The sequence below is a fragment of the Haemorhous mexicanus genome, chromosome 4 (genome assembly GCF_027477595.1).
Source record: "Haemorhous mexicanus isolate bHaeMex1 chromosome 4, bHaeMex1.pri, whole genome shotgun sequence".
Taxonomy (NCBI): Eukaryota; Metazoa; Chordata; class Aves; order Passeriformes; family Fringillidae; genus Haemorhous; species Haemorhous mexicanus.
This window is the reverse complement of record NC_082344.1, coordinates 11,604,476-11,612,225: the sequence shown is the minus strand read 5'-3', so window position 1 is coordinate 11,612,225 and position 7,750 is coordinate 11,604,476. Positions and strand designations below refer to the sequence as shown.

At 43.6% G+C, this 7,750-nt stretch overlaps 1 long non-coding RNA gene across 1 annotated transcript; it reads left to right on the top strand.

Moving 5' to 3' along the window:
• Positions 1 to 1,098: 1,098 nt before the first annotated feature.
• Positions 1,099 to 7,465, top strand: LOC132326077 (uncharacterized). The gene is made up of 3 exons (XR_009486124.1): positions 1,099 to 1,260; positions 5,792 to 5,827; positions 6,225 to 7,465. It is a non-coding gene; the product is annotated as an uncharacterized LOC132326077 (long non-coding RNA).
• Positions 7,466 to 7,750: the final 285 nt, after the last annotated feature.

Sequence of the window (7,750 nt, the reverse complement as noted above, 5' to 3'; positions counted from 1 at the left end):
GTTCAGAAACCTGGGGCTGAACATCCTCTAGGTCACTGAGCACAAAAACAAGTTCCAGCCATACACGAAGCTCATTTCATCATTGTACAGAGTTCACCTCACCTCAATGAAGCTCAGCCGTGATGGAGGTGATTCTCTCATCTCTGTATTGCAGCACTTTTTGCCAGGGGAATAAAAGAAAAATCTCACAGTGCTGTAAGAACTGCAAGGGGCTCACCTGGGATATGATGGGATTTCCCTCAGAGTAACAAGTGGTTGTTCACCAGAGTAGTGAATGCATAAATGCTGACCTTACCCCCAAGCTCTCACCCCAGACTGGCAGTGAAGATGATGCCCAGCTGTAAACATCCAGTGTTCCTTAGCACGGTGTGGGACTGAGGGACACCTGTTCTCTCCCAGCGGGAAATTCCTGCACTTGAAACTCAGTTTCTAAATAAGCAGGGAAGGTACCAAACCTCCATCACAACCTCAGTGCTGCTGCTCTGCATAGGGCTTTGGTTACAATGGAGTGGAGGAATGTGGGGGGGCTGGAAGTAAAAGCTGGCCAGTTGTGCTTATTAATACAGTTCCTTCTGCTGCAGCATGTAATGCTGGTAAAGCAGTTCACAGAGAATGTATTAACTGATTGGGGATTCATACTGAAATACCTTGAAGAGTTTTACTTCTACCAAAGCCTCTTTTGGAATGTGAAGTTGTCCTGGTTTTAGAGACAGGAGTTTGCCAAGGAAGGCAGGAACCTCCCTTGGGACTCCCTTTCCTCCAAATTATAGTATCTTTGAAACTGCTGGGCTTTCAGGCAAAGGTATGGGCAGAGGAATTACAGCTTTTACTTATATCTATGGATAGATAGATAGATAGATAGATAGATAGATAGATAGATAGATAGATAGATATAAAACCAGACACAGATCCCCACCAGCAGCAGCGGCGAGCAGAGCAGCAGCACAGACCCACCCGCAGCCTCGCTCAGCCCTCGGGCACTTTCCCCTCCGGTGCAGTTCCGGTCACGGCCAGCAGGGGCGCTGGTGGCTCCCGGCCGGGCAGGGCAGGTGCGATGATTCCCCCGCGCCTGCAGGGGGCGCTGTGGCGCGAGCTCGGCCGCCTCTCCACACGGCCATGGCGGCTCGGGCGGCACAAAGGGAGAGAGGAGAGAAGGGGCTCCCTTTGCAAAGCCACAGGAAGGAGCCAGTCTCAGTGCCCCTCCAGGTTGTGTAATGGAGTACAGGAGGAACCTTGGAGCAGCAGGCTGGAACAGCAGAGGTGGGCACACCCAGGGTAGCAAAAAATTGCAGGGTGTCCTGTCGGGCATGGGATGTTGGGTTAAAGTGTAGCAAAAAGCCCAAAGCAGCACCAGAAAACATCCGGGCTGGGCAGTGCAGGTGGGCAGCCGCAGGGCGCTGCCACATGCAGCCGGGAGATTCTCCCTCTGGGAACAGCGAAAGGGTTGGGATCCTGGGTTTTTCCCTGAGGCACCCGAGCAGTTGCTGAGGGTCCTTCTCAGTGAGGCTGGGCATTGAAAAAGGTCCCAGTTCAAAGGTTGCTTTTACAAGCAAAGGCTCATCCCTAGCCGGAGAAGCATTCAAGGGCTGATCTCTGCGGTGTCAGCGAATTCTGCCCTCAGTAGCAGCAGCCTGACCTTTCCCCTCCAGTCCTGAGAGCCAGAGAGAGTGAGGGATGAGCCCAGCCCCCACTCCCCAGCCAAAATCTCGTGGTGTTTCTGCCTTTCCCAAGAGAAAGCTAAGAGATGCAGCTAGCTGCACCCCTCCCTGCACCTTGGCCACATCCTTTGTCTCTTTTAAGTATCCATCATTCTGGTCTCTGAGGCAACAAATGGGATAAAAATTCCCTAAGAGAAAGAAAAAAATGAACAAAGCCTATCCCCCAATAGACATATATGCTTATTTAAAAGCCATTCATGACAATAGCTGGGATTTGCTGATACATAAAATTGTGCTACTCTTCCCTACAAATACAGAAGTGGGCAGAAGAAGCTGGAGTATGGGTAGTTGTAAACAAAGCTTGAGTCCTTGTACATCTACATTACTCTATCAGGGACAGTTTTGTTCCCTTCCATGAGCCTTTTATTCCCTCCTTTAACTTGTGCTGTTGTGCTGCTGCTCTCTCTCCTGTTTGTTACTGCTCTGTGCAGCCTCTCAAGAAGTGACTCTCAGGGCAAAACTTTGAAACCTGGCCCAAGGACTGTACATCCAGCTGGTGAACAGTCCCTGTCAGCCACAAGGTTGACAAGAATGAAAACTAAATGTTGTCATGTGTGGAAATAACCAGGCTAGAGGATGCTGATGTGGAACTTACTCCAGCAGTGGCTGGGATTTTCCCTACTGTGAAGAAACTGGGAGATTCCTCTCAGACTTGTTTTACTGCTAGGTTATTGAAGAAAGGATACTCACTTTTAAAATTTCAAAGGTTTATTAAACCTTAACAAAAATACAACAAAGGGCTGAATAAGGAAAAATTACAGTGCTGGGAGTCTCTGTGACCAGCAGCCATGTGCTCATCTACAAAATGGGTGCTCTGCCTTTTATACCCTTAGCACCTCCCAAGGTTTTTTCAGTCAACTCCTTCTCTGCAGTCCATCGGTGGAGATCACTTTTTTACATCTTGACTGGAGGTCAGGTGTTGCCATGTTGTGCCTCAGTAATAAGCCAGCCCTCCCCGAGTACCGTGACTACCAAGGCTATTACAAGGGGGAGGGGAAAGAGGACTATGGGAGCACATATTACAATAACATCGCTATACATCTACAAAACTTCTCTTAAGATACACATCTATCTCTTAATTGTGAGAGTCAGCTATCACATTAGTCTTCTATAACAGGTTATCATTGGTGGGGAAAGTCTGGTGTGACAGTAGCTTTCAGGACCTGCTGTATGGGGAAGCTCCAGAGGAAACTGCAGGGTGTTGTAGGAATTTAAAGTGATCTGAACCTTCTGGGAATGGCAAGAAATAAGGTAGGCAGGAAAGAGGTGCTTGAAGGGAAACCAGCTTTCTGTTTTAATGTGTCTATAAAAGCCACCCAGATAAACAGGAGTGATTTTCCAACGGAGGAGTCAGTTTTTCTAACCTAGCTCTTTCATATGTGAAGAAATCTGGATTTTTCAGTAGTTTCTTTCTGCCTTTGGCTTCAAAAGAACGGCAGATTTTCACTTGGGGGTTGAATGCAGTGCAGGCTGTCCTGGTGAAGTCCTCAATTGACTTGAATTGATGCAGCTCCCATGAATTAAGGTAATGGGCCTGCTGCATGTCTGCCTCCTGAGCTTTATTCTATTGTTCAGCATCCTCTAAAATGTTCATACTTCTAAGACAGGAGGGCATCAGTAGGGCAAAAGCCATGCATTGAATAGATTGAAGAAATTAAGATCTACTATATTTCAGGAGAAATAGTTCCTTAGAATGGGGTGGGGTTTTTTAGCAGAACCTGATGGACATCAGGTTCATTTTTCTCATAAAAATTAGAGGTAATCTGTTCCCCTGTGCTGGGGTCATAAATATATTTTCAAGTAAGGTGTTTTTAAAAAGTGTTTTTAGTATCTGATGTTAGGGTTATTTCTGTTTGTGGTTTTACTCAGCCCTGGAGATGTAATACTTAATATTGTCAGAGCAAGAGCTTGGAGTCCATTTCGAGTCTGAGCCTTTAGTCTGCTTTACTTTCTTCATATTTTATTGGTTTTAGTTTTTTTTTAATCCCTGTTTGTTTTCCCCTGCATAGGCAATCAGTGTGACTCTTGGTAAAATTGGTGCACGATGACTTGTTTCTAGTGTGCAAGATGTAGATCAGTTTCAAATCCTCAGATAAAACCTGTCATGATATTTAATAGGCTTCACTCATCTGAGCAAAAATTACTGATTTAAACCACTATGAATATGAAGACTCAGGCTCTGGTAACAAGCTAAGCAGGTCATGATCAGACATATAGATGTATTCAAATTTATTAAGAGATATCTCTTTAGATCTCTGCCTTCAGATGTTATAACTAAGAGTCTAACAGAGAGCGCCTAGCACAGAGGTAAGTAGTCAGCCTTTTACTGTATTTGACAAAAATGAAGAAAATAAGTATGTTATTATTTTAGATTAATTAATTTATTATATTAGACTACGTCTTTGGCATGTGTTGTTGTTATGTGCTCAAATTTGACCACCTGAACTTATGGCTTTGGCAAATAAAGGGTCCTCTTTAGCACTTTAGTGTAATGCTTGGAGCTTAGAAAAGCTTTCATGAAAATGGTGCAAAAATCAGATTCTGGTCCTTCCCTGAATATTAGTATTCCAGTCCCTGTGGCAGCACTGTGAACTGGCATGGAAACAGGCAAAGGGCTCCCGTTGCAGCAGAGAAATAAAGCAACTTTGCATCTCAGAAGGCCACATGGATGTCTTAGTTTCAAGCCCTCTGGCACAGTCTCCACCAAATCTGTGCTTTCTTAAGAGCTTGTAGATATCTACAGACTCCTTCATCCTTCAGCCACACTTGGGACTATGCCAGTCTTTTTTGTGCTAACTTACAAACAGCATGGCCCCTTCACAGCCCATCCTGCCTCACCTGCAGGAGTTGCAGCAAGATAGGCTGATTTTCTCCTCCCATCCAGCTCTTACACATACTGTTATGGCCTTTTGTGAGCTCTTCGAATATTTCAGAAGAACAGAATTTGTTACATCTGCCACAACAACAACAAAAACAGCTGCCTCCTTTGATGGCCCTGCAGACAGATGCTTCAAAGGAAGAAGGTCAATATTTAATTGACTGTGTGCTTTGAATTTTACTCTTCAGTAGAAAACAAGGATTCAGCACTTACGCCTGCAAGGAGAAATGTGGCTAGAGTTCACTTTTCAGCTACTATTAATGTTTTCCTGAGGAAGTGCAGGCTTCCTGTAGACTTGTTAAGAGGCAAAACTACTCTGGTTTTTAACACTATGCTTTGATATTTTCTATAATGAATAGAGATAGTGCAACACTTCAGATAAATCTTCTGCATTTCGTGACTTCCAATATTTGTTATATCTTATCTTATATTTTCACTTGTGCTGAGTCCATTCCTCTATAGTTCCTGCAGATGTCATTAGGAATACTCGGGAAACAGATCTGTGCTACAAACCTGTGTGCTCCAAGTTTTGTTATCGAGTAGTAGTTATCAGATGTATGCATGGGTGACAGTGACATCAGAATGCTAATGCTGATCACATATCACCTTGTAGCTGACCCCTGTAGCAGCTAAGGCTGATGTATTCTCTGATAGAAAAAGCAGAGACCTCCTTTCCATGCTTTGATAAAAAATCATGGACCATTGAAGTGTGTTGTCCAATATTGGATTAGCATGAAAGTACTTGTAATACTAAGGAAAAACAGGACAGGTCATGTATTTGCTTTTCTCCCTTCTCAGTGTTTTTGCAGCCCAGATTTTTTGCAAATGATAAATCTTACAGCTCCTTTTATGCTTAATTTTTTTTTCTATCAGCAGGAATCCAAACCCTTGCAGAGAGATGTTTTGTTTTTTCTCCCTCTCTCAGTATTTTTAGTAGAATAAGTTACTTTTTCTTTCTATTCTTTGTAACATGCTTTGCATGAAAAAATTACTTTCTAGTAACTTAGAATTAAAATAATGCCTAGTGCCTCTGGATTTACCTAATATTAGCAGTCTCATATTTGTGAAATGAAAAAACATCAGAAATTAGCGAGAGTGGTGACTTTCAATTAAGAATGAGCATGAAAGTGAAGAAAAATTAACATCTCTGACATTTATCTTTCCTGACTGCTCTTTGTTACTTGGGTGGCTGCAGACCTGCGGTGTTCCTGAGAGCTCCAGGCTCTCTCAGGTGGGTTGACATTACCCTTGGCATTGGCCTTCCTCTCTCCCCTGCTGTGTACTTGAAAGTATGTACTTGAAAGTATGAGGCCCAGTTCATATGGAACACTGTGGTGGTGGGGCAAGGTGTGGGTGGTTTCCCCCCAAGTGTGAAAGGGAAAATTCCTGGGCTAGCTCCTGGTGTTTTGTTGTATGACCTTCTCTTGAAGCCCAGCTTCAGAGCCCTCTTCTTGAAAGCTACTGATTGTCTCTGTCAAAGCCCATGCCTCTCAGCCTTCCCTGAGATGCCTTCAGCAGTGTGCCCATCTCCTCCTGCCTAACAACTGGGGTGGAGCTCTCCTCGCCTGCCTCTATTCCCCCCCATCATGATGGGACACCCCTGGATTTCTTATCTTTCCCTTCTCCAGGTAGGAGGATAACACCTGGACTTTCAGATGGAGCATCAGTGAACTTGGAAGTGCTAGATTTACAACTGGATTCAATATTCTTAAGGACTTTCTCCAACCTAATGATTCTGTGATTTTACAGCCAATTTGCTTCAGTGTCATTTTAGCCCACTCATGGCAGCACAAGAGTCTGTGGGTTTCTTCCACTCACAGCTACCTGTCAAGCTGGCCTTTTTGTAACCCTCCAGCAGTGAGTTCTCAAGCCAACATCCTTTCTGTTTGACAGCAGAAGTGTTGAAGAGGGCTGCTTTCTGGTGACAAAATTATATAGTAGCTCAAATAACCATAAAAGAGGAACCTCTCCACAGATGACACTGGTATCCAGGGTGTGTCTGATGCTGCATGAATGTGGGCTTCCAGTGTGGCAAGGGTCATGAGAACTTCTTGTTATCTTTTTTTTTTTTTGTTCAGTCTTTTCAAACTAGCTATTTTACTAAGCTGCTTGTTGTTAGACTTTCTTGCTAAGACCTTGCTTAAAAGGAGCCCTGTGGCATCTCTCTCCTACCTCACCCCCAGTGCAGAAGACCAGGTCAGAGGAGTTTGAAGTCATGACGCTGAAATTGTAGGTGCTGTGGGGTTAAACCTGGGGTACAACTGGCCTTCAACAAAAAAAAAAAGATAGAGCCTATAGATGACATTTCGGGCCAGAGAACTGTTTCCAAGCACCTACACCTGATATGTCCCCCTCCCTGTGCTGTGGCTCCCTTGGGAATGAAATGCCAGACAGTTGATGGGCAAGGAGTCATGGCACACCCGAATCGTATACAGTGACTCCAGTTGCTCTGATGACAGGCAAGGCAGAATTCATCCACTACCCTCTGCAGACAAACAGCTGTGACTGCTGTGGGGTCACAGCAGTTGGTGATTGTTTCCTGTTAGCTGAGAGCCTGTGGCTTTTAAGGAGATAATATTAAAAAATTCAAAAATGTAGTTTTTCTTGCTTGATCTGAAATTTTAAGGATCTATATATAAATCTCTAGTGATAAAACCTGTGTTATGTTGACAAAGCTTCACAGAGTGAAGGTTGAAGTGTTAGAAGTGGGTATGCTGTGAACTTTATCAATCATAAGAATAAATAATTTTTAAATATCCAATAAAGAGTTGATCTTAGCTTCTTGGTAGGTTTTTCTACATGTGTTCATGACATGCATACAGCAATTCTTGTATTTCCAACTATCAATAAAATGAAAATTTGTGCAGAATTTTTTTTTCTAATGTGTTCTTATTTCCTCTTTTTTCACTGCCCATCTGTCACATAAATATTTTCTGGTTTGCAAAAGCATGGAGATATTTTTAGATCTCTCCCTCCAATAACAATGTGAGGTCAACATGGTGTTTATATTGTTCCACTAAGTCAGTGTGATGTTACACACTGAGATGTGGGGAGTTTTCTTGCTGTCTCTGTGTTACTGCTTTGCATTCAGACTTCAAAACAATGCCAAATGTCCAAAACACCAGGAGAAAGCTATAGTCCTCTCATCTTGGTA